The 19,104-nt window shown below is 43.8% G+C and overlaps 1 protein-coding gene across 4 annotated transcripts in view; it reads left to right on the top strand.

Annotated features, from left to right (window-relative positions):
- Window positions 1-12,371: 12,371 nt before the first annotated feature.
- Window positions 12,372-19,104, top strand: part of DNAJB6 (DnaJ heat shock protein family (Hsp40) member B6) — a 96,965-nt gene continuing 90,232 nt past the window's right edge. For 2 of the 4 annotated variants that reach the window (XM_039523293.1, XM_039523290.1), the window contains exon 1: window positions 12,372-12,523. The gene's annotated coding sequence lies outside the window, so the exon portion shown is untranslated. Of the gene's footprint in view, window positions 12,524-12,704; window positions 12,822-19,104 lie in introns of those variants that run through there. The other 2 variants (XM_039523294.1, XM_039523291.1) reach the window with 2 other exon arrangements.

The raw sequence follows: 19,104 nt of genomic DNA on the forward strand, positions 1-19,104 counted from the left end.
CGTGTACAAATCTGTGAAGCCATACTTTGTACTCTTTCAAATGCCCCCTTCAATGCTTCTCTGCTGTGATGCTTGCAGAGGTTAGGCAGAAGGGTGTGCTGCTACTGCTTCTTATTAAGTTAACCAGGATTGTTTCACAGTTTACCTTCAACTCCTTCCCTGTTTAGTTGTTTTATCCACTTGGCATTGCATCATACCTAGAGAATGGAGGGTTTGGGGGCAGGGATTGTCTTGCTGCTATATGTGTGTACAGTGCCTAGCCCCAATCTCCTATCAGGGTCTCTAGGTGCTATTGTTATTCTGTGATGCTGGCAGACCAGGTGCCACTCAAGTCATGGTCCCCATGTCTCAGCTGGACACTGACAGATCCATAGCTGGAATCTATTTGGGTCACTTGTGGGTTAATATTGATAAAATAGGTAATAGAATTATAAGAAAGTGTTTGGACTTTACTGAATGCTTGTGATTTGCTGCATTTGGGGGAGGGATAGCTCAGTGGTTTGAGCAATTGGCCTTCTAAACCCAGCATTGTGAGTTCAATCCTTGAGGGGGCCACTTAGAGAACTGGGGTAAAAAACTGTCTGGGGATTGGTCCTGCTTTGAGCAGGGGGTTTGGACTAGATGACCTCCTGAGGTCCCTTCCAACCCTGATATTCTATGACATCCATTAATCTTGCTTGTAATATCTGCGTTCCATATTGTAATGTAGTATTTGAGTGGTTGTATTGTGAGCCTCTGTGACTACATGACTCACCATACAGGAGCAGGATGTTAATTAGTGTAAAGAGTTGCTTTTCTACAGAAATTGTTATGCCTCTTCTGAAAGAGGAGACCCGTTGATGCCTGATGGGCTAGGTTTGGCTCTTACAACTGGGAAACTCCTTACATCTGGATTGAGACACCACCAACAAAAAGACTAAAGACTCTTATCGTAGTTCTGCTTTCCTCCTCATGAAGCTGACTCATGCAAATGGACTCCTCCCATCACCTGAGTTTGCAGCTCAGAGCACGTGGCAGGAGGGGGATTAAAAACCCCAAACAAAAGAAACTAGGCATTTCTATGCTGCTTGGACTCAGGGTGGGAGGGGCAGAGGAAGTGATTCTAGGCATAAGCAAGAGATCCCCAGCCTCATAGTCTGGGTTTGCCCTAAAGATCAAATAGAGCCTAGTCATGAATTGAGAGTAATATAGATGTCTATATTACCTTTTGAAACCTAAGACTGTAATTCATTCATGTGTCTGCTTGCTTGCTTTAATCTTGTAAATAACTCTCTTTAATAAATCTTCATATAATTTATTACAGGATTGGCTACGAGCATTGTTTTTAGTGTGAGTCTTTCAAAAGCACAATTGACATGGGGTAAGTGACTGGTCCTTTGGGATCAGGAGTTACCTGAATATTGCTCAGATTCCCTGTGAAAGGGGCCATTGATTACAGAGATACTTGTGTGTGTAGTAGTAGGATTTTGTTTGTATTTTATATAATTTAGAATGAAGGATAAAGAATAATGTAGCATGTATTGGTGTATGATTTGACCATATCCTGCCAGCCACCCTTTTTGAATAACAGAAAGGAATGGCCTAATGTGCCATTGGTAGAGAGAAATCAGCCAGAATCTGTGTCTGAGCTGATTTCAAGACAGTAACGGACCTTTCAGGGTCACCACTTTGTTGTAGGTTTAGCATTTTAAAATAAGTAAAAGAATGCAATGATTGCTCTTCTTTTGCAGTGCAACTTGATGTTCCTGTTCAAAATGTTCTGTGTAAATTACTTCTGTTCCGTGTGTGATGAGGAATGTGTGTGTTAAGAGAAGTGTGAAGGCCATTGCCGAACCAGATTGTTTGGGAGGAACCGGAGAGAGACGCAAGGATGGCAGGAGGTCGCACCATGCCCCTATTGAAATGTCAGAGGAGGGCAGATTGACTCAAAAGATGAGACAGGAAGCTATCAATGGGGACAAGATAGCTGTGATCAAACCCAGCATGGGATAACTCCCTGAAGAACTTGATGAAAGAACAAGATAAACGATGAGAAGGACAATTTAAGAAAACAAGCACTCGTCAAGCAATAATTGATTACAGCATGACGGTGAAAAACTCATTGGTCCCAATGAAGGAAAATCACTATATAAACAGAGTGCCTTGCCAAGAAACTTTGCATTCATCCTGCCAAGACTTCCCTGGAGCATTGTGTCGTGACCGACAGAACCCAGCTCCTACCTACCCGTGATCAACCTAGCTGGCCACTAGATTGCTCTGGAGTAACTATAACATCAACTGACGGGAGAAAGAGAGAGAGAGTGAGTTGTTGTAGCTTCAATAAAAATGGATTATTGCCTTTTCCCCTGAAAAAGATCCTGTGTGCTTCTTATAAGCATAGCATGTGGGTGACAAGAAAGGTCAGAATACCCAAGGAAACTGTCTGTGTCTCCGTGTTAAGGCTGCTAAAGTGCCTGAGGAGTTTGCACTTGGTGCAGTTGGTTCAGGGCCGGCTCCAGGGTTTTTGCTGCCCCAAGCGGCGAAAAAAAAAAGAGCCACAATCGTGATTGGCGGCAGCTCCATCGTGCCGCTTTCTTCTTCGGCGGCAGGTCCTTCCCTCCGAGAGGGACCGAGGGACCCGCTGCCAAATTGCCGCCAAAGAGCACAACGTGCCGCCCCTTCCCCTGGGCCGCCCCAAGCACCTGCTTGCTGAGTGGGTGCCTGGAGCCGGCCTTGAGTTGGTTAGTGAAATCTAAGTTTAGAATTCACAGCCAATTAGGGTTTGTGCCCTGATTTTTAACAGTCTGCCCGCAGGTTGATATTCACGCTCTTGCATCACAGTCGGGAGGATTACAAATATAAATAAACATTAATATTTAATTATAAAGAAAAGGGGACAAGGAGAGATCTTAGGGTTCCTCAGTTCAGACACCCTTAATTTACAGGGGGCTTTTCTCTAATTTTCAACATCAAGGAGTGTCATTCCTAAGAAAAAAATTGATTCTAATTAGGAAAAAGACTCTGTGTTGGAAAACTCTGTCTCAGCACATTGAGAGATTGCTGATTCTGCATATGCCATACTGTAAATGCTAAATTACTTAGAGCTGGAGCAAAACAGGAGAATTCTCTTCTCTATAGGTTTTTATACAATACTCATCACCATAAGCAACATGACTAACATCGGTCGCATGGCATTTGTTCTCTCATCCTCTCCCCAAAAGGAGAAGTGTGCGCAGTGGTTTTGTTATGGTACAGTTTGATTTTTATTGTTATTAAATAAATATACCTGTTCAGGGTAACAACCAGAATTTCCCTAAAGAGGGAGCCTAGTGAGAGGACCCATTTTCAGTAGGGTGCCTGTCCCAGAGTGAAGATGGTGGGGCACAGCTTGGCTTCCTGTACAATTTGCAGAGGGCAGAGCCAGCCACAGGCTGGGCTGCAGGCACAGAAGGAAGTGCTGGGATGTGCTGAGCCTGAGTCCCCTGTGTCAGGGCAGGTTGAAGTATGGAAAGGGCAAGGGAAGGTAACGTGCAGCCCCACGGGCCCTCAAGCACCCCCACTCTTCATGGAAAGCCCCGGTATCTGGGCTGGAGCCCGATACCTGCTGCTACTCGCCGCAGGACAGGGAGCTCAGGAAGGTGCTGGGGACTCCCCTCCCGGCCTACAGCACTGGGAGTCTGGCAGAAGGTCCCCATTGGGCAAGGATGTGGGTGCCCCAGCCTGTTATCTCCTGTGCAGGCAGTGGAATCTGGCCACAGGGCTACCCTGTATTGCCAATCTCAGGCATGACCAGGAGGGGAGGTGGTGACTGCTGGAGCCAGATTAGAGCAATGTAATATACCCAGGGCATGAAACCTTAAGTATTTAGGAAACTCCAACTAGTACATAACCTGATGCTCCCCTGTGCTGTGTCTACATGTTTATGTTAGAGAAGGCAGGTCAAAGAAATGTGCCTTGCGTGTGGAGCAGAAAGTGGTGAGGTTTGTGATGGCCCTTAGTTGTTGGGGGAGATCATGCCAAGTCTCAGACCAACCCCAAAGAAAGTTCTGTCTCCTGCACAGCAGGAGCACCCCCAGCTTTTTTGGCGCCCTAGGCGGCGGAAGGTTCCGCCCTCGAAATACCGACGACCGGGGTGGTCTAAGATCCAGCCACCACAGTCGCCGCCTCCCAAATGTTAGTGCCCTAGGCAACCGCCTAGGTCGCCTAATGGGTTGCACCAGCCCTGCTGCACAGACATGCTTTACTCTTATTGTTGAGAGTTGGATTGTGCCAGAGAAACAAACTTGTCAACCATGGTCTTTGTTCTAGAGCATCAGGTACAGGCCATGGAGCCCTTTGAAGATAAGGACTGAGACCCTGAGCTTGATCTAAAATTCTATAAGAAGCCATTGGAGAGAATGGAGGACAAGAGTGATGTGCTCATGGTAGCTTTGTTGCTGAGGAGAGGCACTGAAGTGTTTTGTACTAGTTGGGGTTTCCGAAGTGCTTAAGATTTCATGCCCTGGTATATTACACTGCTGTAGTCCAGCTGATGAAAGACGATGAAGGCATGAATAACTAAAGCCACGTCTTCATCCGTCAGGATGGGAGAGAGTTTCATAGACAACCAGGGATGGTAAAAAGCATTACGTGCAGCCATTGTAAAGTGAGATCTCAGCATCAGCAAGGAATCCAAGAATACTCCTAGACAATGGATTGAATTGATCAATTGTGGATGTGAACCATCAATCAAAGGAGACTGTGTCATGGCTGCAAATGCCTCAAAATAGTCTCCTCTGCCCATCAGTTTCACCTCCTTTTGCTCAGGTTAAGCTTCAGCCTGCTGTTCTGCATCCATGAGCTGATCTCATCCAAGCACTGGCCATCTTGGTGATAGTGGTGAGGTTGTATGTAGTGAAAGATCATTACAGCTGTGTGCCATCTGCATATTGCTGGCTCTTGAGTCCATGTCATCTGACCAGTTCACCTAGTGGTTGCATGTAGATGCTGAAGAGGACTGGAGAGATAATTAATTCTTGTGGAGGCCTCTTTCTGGTTGTATCTACACAAATAATGAAGTTATCGCAGGAACATTGATTGCATGAAATTACTGGTTTCCTTGATAGTCCTGGTTGCAGTTCAGGCCACTCACATAGAAAAGCTGATGCTGAAGGAGCCATTTTTGCACTGTTATGCAATCCACCTTCCAAATATACCAGCACATAATGAGACTATTGACTAACCTCACTCATATTGCTCAGCACTTCTTGCTTGGAGTGAAAAATCTGGGGGTCTCCAAAACGTCAGGCATACTTTGTGCTAAAGATTTAAATATCAAGTCCCAATTTCATAAAGGAGAAAAAACACCCCCATCAGGGTATGTGTTGGTTGTGGCCCAGCATGGGTCATGCTGCAGTCATTTCCCTTGCTGTATGCCTGATGTGTGATTATCTCATAACCATGGACCCTGTCGTGTGGTAATACTACACATAGGACCAATGTATATTTCAACAGTTTCAATATTGAAGCAAAAAGTACATAACTCAAAACACTCCATATTTCATTTTATTTTCATTGGGCAAATCTTGCCTAAGGAGACAAATAGGTTAGAAACGCCATGAGTCCATTGACTAAGAAATGAACAGCAGGCAATAGAGACCATGGAACCAGTTCCATGAAGGTGAGATTGTGCGTGAGCTGGTGTGGGGTATTTACATAGCCCTACTATCCCCAAACACCACAAGTTGGGGACCATGGGCCAGGTGTCTTACTTCTATCTCACACACTGGAGTAAACCCTGTAGCCCAGGCATGTGCTAGCTGCTACAGAATGGAACTGAGGATTCAGTTCTTCAGCCTTGTGCCTTTTGAAGGCCTTTGTAAGAACAGAGAGCTCACTTCCTCAGGCTGGATGCGCTTTGACACGGCACTTACCAGCACACAGCATCACCTTTTTCCTGCTTTTCATACAAATATGGTGTTTCTGTATCGACTTCTGTCAAGGCTGAATCCCCACTCTGTCACTCCGAGTGCAGGAAGGAGGGGCCCGCACGGATTTTAAAAATTAATACTTGGCCCTTCAGGCTTGTATTAAACTCCCAACGTTAAAGCTTCTCTCTGACCTTGGCTTGGTCACCACCCAAATGCAAAAAAAAGAAAAGAAAAGAAAAAAACTTTGAACCCAGGAAGGAGCACTTGGGAATTCCTCCCTGTGGGAATAAGATGGAGAATATCTTATTGCCCTTATATAAATCCATGGTACGCTCACAACTTGAATACTGCGTACAGATGTGGTCTCATCTCAAAAAAGGTATACTGGCATTAGAAAAGGTTCAGAGAAAGGCAACTAAAACGATTAGGGGTTTGGAATGGGTCCCATATGAGGAGATATTAAAGAGGCTAGGACTTTTCAGCTTGGAAAAGAGGAGACTAAGGGGGGATATGATAGAGGTATATAAAATCATGAGTGGTGTGGAGAAAGTGAATAAGGAAAAGTTATTTACTTGTTCCATAATATAAGAACTAGGGGCCACCAAATGAAATTAATAGGCAGCAGGTTTAAAACAAACAAAAGGAAGTTCTTTTTTACACAGTGCACAGTCAACCTGTGGAACTCCTTACCTGAGGAGGTTGTGAAGGCTAGGACTATAACAGGGTTTAAAAGAGAACTAGATAAATTCATGGAGGTTAAGTCTATTAATGGCTATTACCCAGGATGGGTAAGGAATGATATCTCTAGCCTCTGCTTGTCAGAGGGTAGAGATGGATGGCAGGAGAGAGATCACTTGATCATTACCTGTTAGGTTCACTCCCTCTGGAGCACCTGGCATTGGCCACTGTCGGTAGATAGGAGACTGAGCTGGATGGACCTTTGGTCTGACCCAGTAGGGCCATTCTTATGGGTACCCTCAAGCCCTTTCACCCCCAACCCCTGTTTGGAGAAGAGCTGAGAAAGCCACAGCTAATTTCCTTTGTTTTCTATCAGCTAATCAACCAACATGCGCAAACCTCTTAGGACACCAAAAATCCAATCCTGTTCTTATAAAAGGTAAATTTTATTAAAAACAAAAAGGAAAAAATACATCTGGAACTTAGGCTTTTTGATAAATCTTAAAAGAAACAATTACAAAAATTAAGCACCCAAAACAGCTTTCTTGGGGTTTCAGCTTAAACGTTACAAGCAACAAAAGCATCTGGGGTTAGCACAGAGGAGAGCCAGAAGCCAAAATAAGAAATAAACCTTATCGCGTCTAGCTAAACATTCTGATCTACTTACACATTTGAAGTTCAGATAAGTAGTTCTAGGCATGATCTGATGATTTATGATCGGACCTGGCTCAAGCTTTACACAGCATTCCCGCTGCCCTCTGTTCCTCTTTCATGGAGAGCAACAGACAAAGGGCAGGTTTCTTTCCCCATTTTAAAAAGTTCTATCTAGCCTTCCCATTGGCTCTTTTGGTCAGGTGCCCACTTTTTTCCCTTTTACCTGGGGAACTTTTTAATCCTTTGCAGGTAAAGCAAGTAGAGAACAGCTACCAAGAGAGACTTTATAGCTAACTGGCTGGCTGGGTGTCCATAAAAGGAAGCCTCCTCTTCCCCCCCCCCCCCCCGCTTCATTTATCACAACTTCCTTCTAAAAGCATGAGCTATCTCTAATCCACTACCTATGGCTGTGATGGGACGGGCAGGCCGTACACTGGCAACGAGGAGGTTAATGAGGCAATCACATTTTCCCTTTTCCCCCCTTTATGTTTCTCTCACTCTTATTACTGCATGAAAAAGACGCACAAACAACAATGAAACTGACAGGGATACTGTATACAAACTGCTGTCAAATGCCCAAAGTAAATAAACTGGAAAAAATAGAGAAAAACAATTTATTTTCTCTAATGTTTTTCAATCATCATAATCTCAGGTACCATACGTAATAGTAATAGGTAAAAAATTCACTTCAGAGAGAAGTGAGATTTTTAAATTGATGGTGACCTTTTAATCAAGAATCTTAAGAAAGTTACTATGTTACCATGATATGACAAACCCTACCTGGATAAACTACACTTTAGCAATTTACTATTTCATTAGTTTGTTTCTATACTTTTGCCCATTTGTTTGAATTTTCTATTTGTGGCCTAAGGGATAAAGCAGTAGATTGGGATTTAGGAAAGCTGGATTCTGTCACTGGCTCTGCCACTGGCCTGCTGGGTGACCTTGGGAAAGCCACTAGAACCTCTCTCTGCCTCAGTTTCCCCACATGTAAAAAGGAAATAATGATATTTAGTACTTTTGTAAAGTGCTTAGTAATCTACAGATGAAAAGCGCTATATAGGAGCTAGAGAATATTAAATTATTAAAAAAACACTGGAATTCCCGTGGACAAATGTAAGAATCATTATCACACTTGTATGCAGTACTGTTGTAGCCATGTCAGTCCCAAGATATTAGAGAGCCAAGGTGGGTGAGGTAATATCTTTTATTGGAGCAACTTCTGTTTGTGAGACAAGCTTTTGAACTTACAAAAAGCTCTTCTTCAGGGCTGGGAAACAGTACTCAAGAGTGTCACCTAAATAAAAGGTGGAATGGCTACCTTCCCCCTTTCTCCCCATCCCTGGAGTGGTGTTAATGGGACACTTCACTTTGAATGGTCTCTTGAAATCTGTGTTAACTACTTACTCCTGGGGGAATTCTGCACCAGTGCGCATGCGCAGAATTCATGACTCCTGCAGAATTTCCCCCCCGCAAATACTTCTGCACCAGAAGTGCTGCAGTTCCACCTTTTGCCCACCAGAGACCACTGTGGTGCCAGAATAGCCAACAGCATGGATGTAGCAGGTTGTTCTGGTGCCACAGCGGCCTCAGCTGCATTTATGGGTCAGAATGTATTTGCTGTGGGGAAAAAAATTCTGTGTGCGTGCAGTAGAATCGCCCCAGGAGTTCATCACAATACCCTGCCCACAGAGCCAGGTTAGGACAGAGTAGGGCACAGAGGGCTGCTGGGGAGTCACAGACTGGGGTTCAGAATGGTTAGTGGGGGGGACTGACTGGGGCATGGGCTCAGGAGCTAGTGGGGTGACAGCATTGACCCAGGGGCTGAATGGGAGTGGGGGTGCATGGCCACATAGGGAGGAGGCTGCAGGGACCCATCAGGATGACAGGAGGGTGGCGGACTAGGGCAGATCTGCCTGACTGAATGGGAGAGGCTTGGGATCAGCCAGGGTCTCCCTAACAATCCAGCCCTCCCCCACCAAAGAAACCTGTTCCATACTGCTCCTCTCCCACCCACCCCCAATAATCCTCCAGGTTGACTCCAGGCTCCTTCCCTCTCCCTCACTTCCTCCGTTCCCCTGATACTCCCAAGCCTTTGCACTGCTTCTGACAGGTGCAGGAAATACAGTTCTATATTTCAAAATTCTGTAATAATATGCCTAGTATGGAATCTATTTTTTTAAATTTTTTTTGTCTGTATTGTTACAGATATACTTGCTGAGAGATATTTTGAAATAAATTACCAAAATAATTGAAACTGGCACGATTATATTGTGTTATTTTGACAAAATATGCAGAATTTTCAGAATTTTAAAATATTGTGCACAGAATTTTTAGTTTTTTGGTGCAGAGTTTTTAAGTTTTTGGTGCAGAATTCCCCCAGGAGTAACTACTTATGCTAAATAATCTGTTCCACCAGTGACATTCTGAGGCCAGCTCTACAGTATAGACCTATATCAGCATAATTACATTGCTCAGGGATGTGAAAAATCCACATGCCTGAGCAACATAGTTATATTGACCTAATCTCCCATGTAGACAGCACTATGTTGATGTGAGAGTTTCTCCAGTCAACATAGGGCTGGTCTACACTAAGGGGGAAAATCGATATAAGATACGCAACTTCAGCTACATGAATAACGTAGCTGAAGTCGAAGTATCTTATATCGATCACTTACCCGTCCTCACGGCGCGGGATCAATGTCCGGGGCTCTCCATGTCGACTCCGCCACCGCCGTTCGCGGTGGTGGAGTTCCGGAATCGATAGGAGTTGTTGGGATCGATATATCGCGTCTAGATGAGACGCGATATATCGATCCCTGAAAAATCGATCGCTACCCGCCGATACGGCGGGTAGTGAAGACGTAGCCATAGCTACTGCCTCTCGGGGAGCTGGATTAACTACGCTGGTAGAAGAAGCTCTCCTATGGGCACAGGGGGGTCTTCACTTAAGTGGTAGAGTGGCACAGATACAGTGCTTTAAGTGTAGCTGCCTTCAGGAAGTTTCCCAGAGCTGAAGAAGAACTCTGTGTAAACTCAAAAGCTCGTCTCTCTCACCAACAGAAGCTGATCCAATAAAAGATATTATCTCACCCATCTTGTCTCTATCACAGTTGGTATCGTTGGCAGCTTCAATAGAAACACCAAGGACTGAATGGACATAGAAAGAGCTGTGCTTTTGACTACAGTAGTTCCCTCTTGGATAGTGCCGAGATGAATTTTTTTCTGCTGCCTGTGCTGTTCTTATTTGGTGAATAAACAGAGGACTTCATGTTCCAGAGCTGTCAAAGCGTTGGACTCCTATAAAATCTGGCATAACAATGAAAAGAAATGAATTAATGTACTAATTCTACTGAGGTTGGGATTTTCTAAAAGGATTAAGGGAGTTAAGTGTCCAGTCCCCAGAGAAATTAATTGCACACTGGGCACCTAACTCTGGCCCTTTTGAAAACTTCTGGAGAGGGAAATAACTGATCTTGTTCTCAGATCGGACCATGCTGGGCTGGGGTTTGCCTAGAGAATTTACAGTGAGCAGAATCCTCTGAAACCAGCAAGCACAATAGCTAGAAAGAATTAATATTTTGTGAATGAACAACTATGCTCAGAATGATACTGTCACTGCTCTGATAACACAAGTTACACTCGGATATGATGGTGATAAGGACCATATAAGAATTGGGATAGACAGTAGTTCAAAAACCATAAGTCATGCCTCCAAAAAATTGACTGGTTTAAAAATGCAGAGATTTAAAAATAAAATAAAATTGGTGTTCTTTTCATTTGTCTTCCAGTTTCTGAGACTTCAGGTTCACCTTTTCATGCTTTTCCTCACAACTTTTATTTTTAAACGAAAACTGAGATTCCAGGGGATCACATCAGAAGAAAGAAAAAGAAAAACACCAACAAGTGTGAAACTTGCAATAAAATTATGTGACATGTCAACCATGAGTTAGATAGATACCAGGCTCTTACAGTTTAAATCAGAGATTTCATAGATCCCAAGGCCAGAAGCAACCACTGTGATCATCTAATCTGCTCTTCTGTATTACACAGATACTAGAACTCCTCCAAAATAATTCCTAGAACATATCTTTTAGAAAAACATTCAATCGCAACCTAAACATTGTCTGAGTTGGAGATTCCACCGCAACCTGTAGCGAATTGTTAATTACCCTCCCTGTTAAAAATGTACATCTTATTTCCAGTCTGAAGTTCTCCAGGTTCAACTTCCAGCTATTGGATCATGTTATGCCTTTCTCTACTTGACTGAAGAGATAATTAGCAATATTTGTTCCCCATGTTGGTACCTATAGACTGTGATCAAGTCACCTCTCAACCTTCTCTTTGCAAAGCTAAATACATTGGGGTCTATCACTGTAAGGCACATTTTCTAATCCTTTAATCATTCTTGGGGGTCTTTTCCTATCCATGATTATGCATCCCAGGACGGTATGAGTTCTATTGGCCACAGCCTCGCACTGCGAGGTCACGTCCAGCTGATTATATACCCTGACACCCAAGTTTTTATTAGTCGTTGACGTCTGGGCAGCCTACAGTGACCAGATGTTCTGATTTTATAGGGACAGTCCCAATATTTGAGGCTTTGTTTTACATAGGCTCCTATTGCTCCCCACCCGTGTCCCAACTTTTCACACTTGCTGTCTGGTCACCCTAGGCCACCCTGGGGATCTAAGGTCAGCAAGGTGCAATGCATCTCCGCCCTGCAGCCCGCCCCGCCCCTATGGGACTCGACACAGGGCACCCAGACCCAGTGCAGCTCGGACGCCTTCCAGGTCTCCAGCCCACGACCGGGCCAGCCTGGCACTGGGCCGGCGCCAGCTCTTGGGGTGGCCGCCCTGCGGCTGGGTGCCCCCAGGGGGCGTGTGACGCCCTTTCCCCCCTGCCCCGAGGGTCACTTCGGTCCATGGCTCATGCCTCGGGCGGGGGTCATGACAGGCTGCTGGGGACACGGGGGGCGGGTGCCTGTCGCGCTGCGACGCGCCCTGACGGCCTCGCACGGGCCTCCCCTGTCGCACCACAGCCGCTCAGCGCGCCGCCTACGGCCAGCAGGTGGCGCCGCAGCTCGCGCTCCCTGTCTCGCCCCCCCCCGCCGCGGCTTCCACTTCCGCCTCGAGGGACGAGGGCGAGGTCGTTCCAGAAACTTCCGGAAATAGGGGGCGTTAGCGGAAGTGACGGTCCGGAGTGCGACGCAATTTCTGGTTGTGGCTGCCCGGCCAAAGCTGCTGCTGCTGCTGCTGCAATCGCTGCTGCTCGGAGAGACGGGAGCGCGTCCGCCGTGCGGGGTGAGCCGGGGGCTCGCGGGGGCGGGTTGTGCCGCGCCGCGATGGCCGGGCCCCGGGGGGAGGGGTGGGCGGGATGCGAGGCGGGCTCGCGCCCTCAGCAACAGTGTTGTTGGTGATGGAGCCTCTTCCCCCCCCCCCCCTTCCGCTGGCTGCAGAGCGGCGGGGGAGGGGGGCGAGCGGGGGCTCCCGCTGCTGCCGCCTGCGCCCGAGCCGCTGAGGGGGCGCTGGGTCGCCTGGAATGGCGCCGTGCTCGCTGGGGGCGGTCGGGCCTACGGCGAGCCTCGACCCGAGCTCCGGGGTGAGGCGGGACCCTGGCGTCGGCCGCCGTGGGCAGGGGGAGGCTGCGGCGCTAGGCTCCCAGCTTTGAGGCTCGGTTACTCGCGCCGGCCGCTGGGTGCCCTGCAGAGGCGCCGCAGCTCTGAGCGAGGGAAAGGCCCGTGTTGGTGCCTCGCATCGAGGCAAACTCAGGTCGCGCCAAACCTCCGAGGGGTCTGAGGCTGCTCGCGCGTGGGGCGGCGGGAGAGCTCGGAGCACCCCAGGGCGCTCGCGTGTCACGAAGAGCTGACTCCCAAAAGCCGGTGCGCAGCCGCCTCTTCGCTCTGATTCCGCCTCAAGTTTTGGGGGTGGCGCCGTGTGCTAGTTTTTTTTAAGCGAGGGAAGCAGCCACGGAACCACATGCTGCCACTGGAGTTCTTGTACGTTACTTGTTTACAGCAAAACTTTCATGGCCTTGTGAGTTTCCTGCTTCAGTAAGTAAGTAAGGGCAATGGTAGCAGCCCAGTGTGGTGCTCGGAAAGGCGAGGGGCCGTTGGATGTTTTGTATTTGATGTTGCCAAGTTTCCCACGCCCAGTGTCCCTGTGAAGGTGAGGCAGATGGTTCATGTCAGCACTACTTGCAGGATGACTGGGATGGCAGTGAGTGGGCAAGTGGAGTCTCTGGTCTTGGTAATAAAACTTTAAACTAGCTTCAGTGTGATCACAACTAATATGATTTGAAGTTGACTTGTCTGTAAAACTGGTTTCCTCTTTTGAGGCAAGAAGAACAGAACAAATTATTCAGGATGTTAGGATCATTGAAGCTCTTGACTAGTAACTTTATAACAATAGATAGAAATTGGTGTGTTTAGCATAGAGCATTGTTCTAACTGGGCCAAGATGACATTGTAGAAGCTAAACTCTTGTAACAAGGTTTTAAATGCATATGGTCAAGCTTGTGACCTGGCATTGCAATTTAGTTGTCAGTCTTGTGCAGGGTGGATAAAAAATGATTAGGAAAAAAATAAAACAGAACTGGATTTTTTTATTTAAATAAGTTTTTTCCTCAAAGCATTTAATCAAAAAAATGGGATCCAAAGATAATTTTAATTATGATACATTGTAGCTGAAAGATATCTCATCATGGAATAGGGATTATACATTCTAATTCTATAGTATGAGACTATATATTCATGTAATGTTTAAGAAAAAATTTGTAAATAAGTTCTAATAGTTCATGGATTAGGGACCCAATCTTATGGAGTTCTGGGGGTTTCTGTATAGATTATTTAGGTTAATCTTTCTATCTACCCAATGGGACTCGGTGCTCAGTCATACCATCAGAGATGCTTAGTTTTGCAGTTCTCAAACTGTGGATTTGTGTCTCCAGAAATAACATGCTTGTTAACAGCAAAAATGTTTTTAAATAGAGGTGAGAAATAACAGACCTCAACCCTATTGTCCCTCTGCAAATTTGTGTACATAGCAAATTTTACCTCTCTAAAAGTACAAAGTTTCAAAAAGCTCAATGAATAGAAGATTGTGGGGGGCAGAATAGATCTGGACAAGGAGAAGTAGCCAGGAGATAAATGTGGGAAGGGAGGGACAGACAATAGAAACAAAAGTGAAACTGTTCTGAGCACTATGCCCCCAGATGTCTTGAGTTCTTTCTGAGAGTAGCCTTCATTGATTTGAGATCTACCATTCTCTCAGTAGAAGGGGAAAACCTATAATGGCAGCAGGCTGTAGAAGAGACCCAGTTTGGGAATAAGAACCATTCAAAAAATGTTTGCTGCTGATGTTTTAAAGACAGACACACCAGTGAACTGGCAGAAATCACTTAAGCACTTGGTGTCAAGTATCAGAGGGGTAGCCGTGTTAGTCTGGATCTGTAAAAGCAGCAGAGAGTCTTGTGGCATCTTATAGACTAACAGATGTTTTGGAGCATGAGCTTTCGTGGGTGAATACCCACTTCGCCGGATGCATGTAGTGGAAATTAAGCACTTGGGTTAGAGACTGTTGAAGTGATGATTCTTACTTTTAACAGCAGTAGCTTCTTCTGCCGGTGTAGAAAGAATATTTTCTTCCTTTGGACTAATTCATTCCAAATTGAAAAATCATTTGGGATTTGAAAAAGCAGAAAAGCTTGGTTTTCTTTTCCAGATTATGAATAAACAGGCAACTGAAGGTGAAGACAACTGAGTTAACTGCAGAAATAACCAAACAATCATTCATTTTCTGATATAGCTGTAAAACTACTCTGAAAAGTTTTAAAAATAAATCACTTTTAAAAATGTATAGTGTGTACCTTCTAAAAATGAAACCTGCATCTGTCTCTGAGTTGTGAAGAATATGTATTAAGGTTATAACAACCAAAAATAATGCAGTTTTATGTAGAAATCCATGATTAAATCGAGTCTTCCTAACTAGTGATTTATATCAATTTGACTTAAATCAAATCCACCCTGGTTTCGTGTATAGAATATGAGGAAAAAAACCATGGTTTTGGCCTAGTTTGAGTGATGGGAATGGCCTTGGGCTCTGTTAGTTCCATGCTCTGATTATATGGTCCTTTGGCAGTTATTACTGTACTTCTGAAGGGTGAATAATCATATGGGTCTGGATTCTTCAGTTTTTGGCGTATGAGGTATGTGTAACTCCAGTTAGAAAAGGTGTTTGTCTCCAGATGGGGAGGTGTAGGAACTTGGCAGTTAAGTTAAGCAGCAGTTATATTACCTTACTGGACTGACTAAATAGCTGAAGTCTGTGTAAACCAATGGCCAAATCTGCTTGCCAGGACACTTGTGATTTGATTTTATTTTTTTTAAATGTGAAGAACAGGGAATGAACAAATTACATAAAAGTTGGTTTTATAAGTTAGTTCATTCATTTGAGCCCTATAGATAGTCCTTGTGTTAGCTCTGGCTATGACCACAGAGCGCTTATCAGATGTTTTCATAATTTTGTTTTGTTTAAATCCTCTTTCCGGTTTCTTATACTGAATTCAGTTTGTTAGTGGACCTTCGAGTTGTTTATGTTTTGTCACAAGAAAATTATCACTAATGTCCAGTGAAAACATGAAAATAACTTCCCATTGAAATTTAGAAGTGAGAACAGCAGGGTTTTTTGACTTCCTGTAGCTGAACAACTAGTCCCAGCAAAATCAAAACTTCAGATATAAATTAGCATAATTTCAGAGCACTATAATATGTTAAAAATAAACCCATCTAGTTTCTCAAACTTTTTTCACCTCCCAAAAAAGGATTTAATCAATCCTTTTTAAAAAAATTATTTGAGAATTTTTCTAAATCTCCGAAAAAAATCTTAACCTTTTGAAAAGTGGGGAAATTCCCACTTGCAGTGGGGGAAAAAGGAAGGGAAGTAAAAATATGAAGCGCAGAAGAGAGAAGGAAAAGCCTAAAAATTCAAAACCATTTTCTTCAAACAAGCAATTTTCAATATTTTCATCAAAAAATCAATTTCAACCAGCTTTACACACAAGTTATTGCCTTTTTTCAGCATAACCTGTTTTTCTGCCTCACAGTTACTTTCGGTTTCCACAAGTTAATTGTTTTCCAGTGCTGTCTTCCATCATGGATAACACTTCAGGATTTTTTAAATTTTAATATAGGGTTTTAAAATTTTTTATTTCAAATTGGAAATTCAGTCTGTTAAGCCCCCAACTTAACATATTGAAATCCTTTAAACTAACTAAATAAAAAATAAATAATAAAAAAAAATCAGTCAAACCACAACTTGTGGAAGTCATTGTTTCAGCACCTGAAACCAGTCTGTCCCTGTAGTGTCATAGCAACTTTTTTTTTTTGAGGTGAAGATATATTTACCATTGAAATAAACTGACATTGGAGACCAGGACATAGGCAGTTGTGAGCCAGATCTAATGCTGCTGCAGCCAGCGTGAATGCTGGACACAAACCCCAGGAAAGGCACTGCACTAACAAGTCCAGGGCAGTTCTCCCTACTTCTCACGAGGCTTGGAACAGCCAAGCACCGTTGTGGGGTGCAGGAGGTGCGAACCACAGCAGACTCAGAAGTTGCCTGTAGCATCCTCAGGAAGGCTCCCCAGGTGGGGAGATAAGCTTGTAAGATCTATTGTTCTTAATTTGATGGCTGGCTGGGAAGGACCCATTCTAGACTGAGAGCCTTTGCCTAGTGGGCATTCATAATTTCAGATGCAAAAAATGATCCATTCATACAAATAGGATAATCATTCAGCAAATCATAAAATTCCCAATGACCTATCACATGACTTGCATAAAATACGTCAGAACTATGTCATAATCATATCATAATATCATTGTGAAGAATATGGGATGGAAATGTGACACTGCACCCCAATTCCCAAGAAGTCCCAGTTCCTAACAGTAATGGGGCAATGTAGGGAGAAGGGAAGTGAGGATTGTAATAACATTAACTTGCTATTTCTATGGTGCTTTTGAGCACTGGTCAGGGACCAGCACCCCGTTGTACAAACTCAGCAAAAAGATGGTCCCCCTGCCTGAAAGAGCATAAGTCCAAGTGAAGGTGTCTGACAAGTGGCAGTAGTAGCTGTCCCAGTACAGGACAGTTTGCCAGAGAAACTGCTCCCTGGATCGATGGGTTGTGATTGGCCTGGATGTTTGGCTTACCTGTTTGTTTATTTTAATCACTTAACAGCCCTACTAAATACACAAATGGTGGGAGGAGGGGAGAACTACTTTGATGCAAACTAGAGAAACCCCCCAAACAACAAAACTTATTAACGTTATGCAGCTTCTTTTTAACCAATGCAATATTTTATCTATTGTCTATCCCTCCTCCCCATCGCACTTTTAAACAATAGAATACCATTTATTTAAATATTTTTGGATGTTTTCTACATTTTCAAATAGATTTCAGTTACAGTACAGAATACAAAGTATACAGTGCTCACTTTATATTTCTAATTACAAATATTTGCACTGTAAAAACCAAAAGAAATAGTATTTTTCAAGTATTGTAGTGCAATCTCTTTATCATGAAAGTTGAACTTACAAATGTAGAATTATGTACAAAAACTCATGCATTCAAAAACAAAACAATGTAAAACTTTAGAGCCTACAGGTCCACTCAGTCCTATTTCTTGTTTAGCCAATCGCTCAGACAAACAAGTTTGGTTACATTTGCAGGAGATAATGCTGCCCGCTTCTTGTTCACAATGTCACCTGAAAGTGAGAACAGGTGTTCACATTGGACTTTTATAGCCGGCATTGCAAGATATTTACATGCTAGATATGCTAAACATTCATATGCCCCTTCATGCTTCGGCCACCAATCCATAGGCCATACTTCCATGCCGAAGACACTCAGTTTAAAAAAAAATAAATAAAAAAAATTTGTGACTGAACTCCTGGGGGAAGGGGGAAAGATTTGTATTTCTCCGGCTCTGTTTTACCCGCGTTCTGCCATATATTTCATGCTATAGAAGTCTCAGATGGTGACTCAGCACATTTGTTTTAAGAACACTTTCACAGCAGATTTGACAAACACTAAGAAGATACCAATGTGAAATTTCTAAAGATAGCTTCAGCCCTCAACCCAAGGTTTAAGAATCTGAAGTGCCTTCCAAAATGTGAGGGACAAAGTGTGGAGCATGCTTTCGTAAGTTTTAAAACAGCAACACTCTGATGCAGGAACTACAGAAGCGGAACCACCAAAAAAGAAAATCAACTTTCTGATGGTGGCATCTGACTTGGAGGATGAAAATGAAGATGCATCAGACCACCCCGGTTTGGATCCTCTGGAATGGTGGTTGAAGCATGAAGGGACATTTAGAGCCTCTGGCATGTAAATATCTTGTGACGCTGGCTACAACAGTGCCATGCGAACACCTGTTCTCACTTTCAGGTGACGTGAACAAGAAGCAGGCAGCATTATTTCCTGCAAATGTAACCAAACTTGTTTCTCTGAGTGGTTGGCTAACCAAGAAATAGGACTGAGTTTACTTGTAACAAAATCTACATTTGTAAATTGCACTTTCACGATAGAGATTACATTAAAGTACTTGTATGAGATGAATTGTAAACAAGAGTATTTTTCAATTTTTACAGTGCAAATATTGGTAATAAAAAATAAGTGATCACTGTACACTTTGTATTCTGTATTTCTGTAATAGAAATCAATATATTTGGAAATGCAGAAAAAATCGAAAAAAATTCCAATTGGTATCCTATTGTGTATTAAATATAACAGTGGGATTAAAACTGTGATTAATCACGATTAAATTTTTTGAGTTAATTGCATGAGTTAAATGTGATTAATCGACAGCGCTAGTATTTAGGCTTATG

This window comes from Mauremys reevesii, linkage group 2 (genome assembly GCF_016161935.1).
Source record: "Mauremys reevesii isolate NIE-2019 linkage group 2, ASM1616193v1, whole genome shotgun sequence".
Classification (NCBI taxonomy): Eukaryota; Metazoa; Chordata; order Testudines; family Geoemydidae; genus Mauremys; species Mauremys reevesii.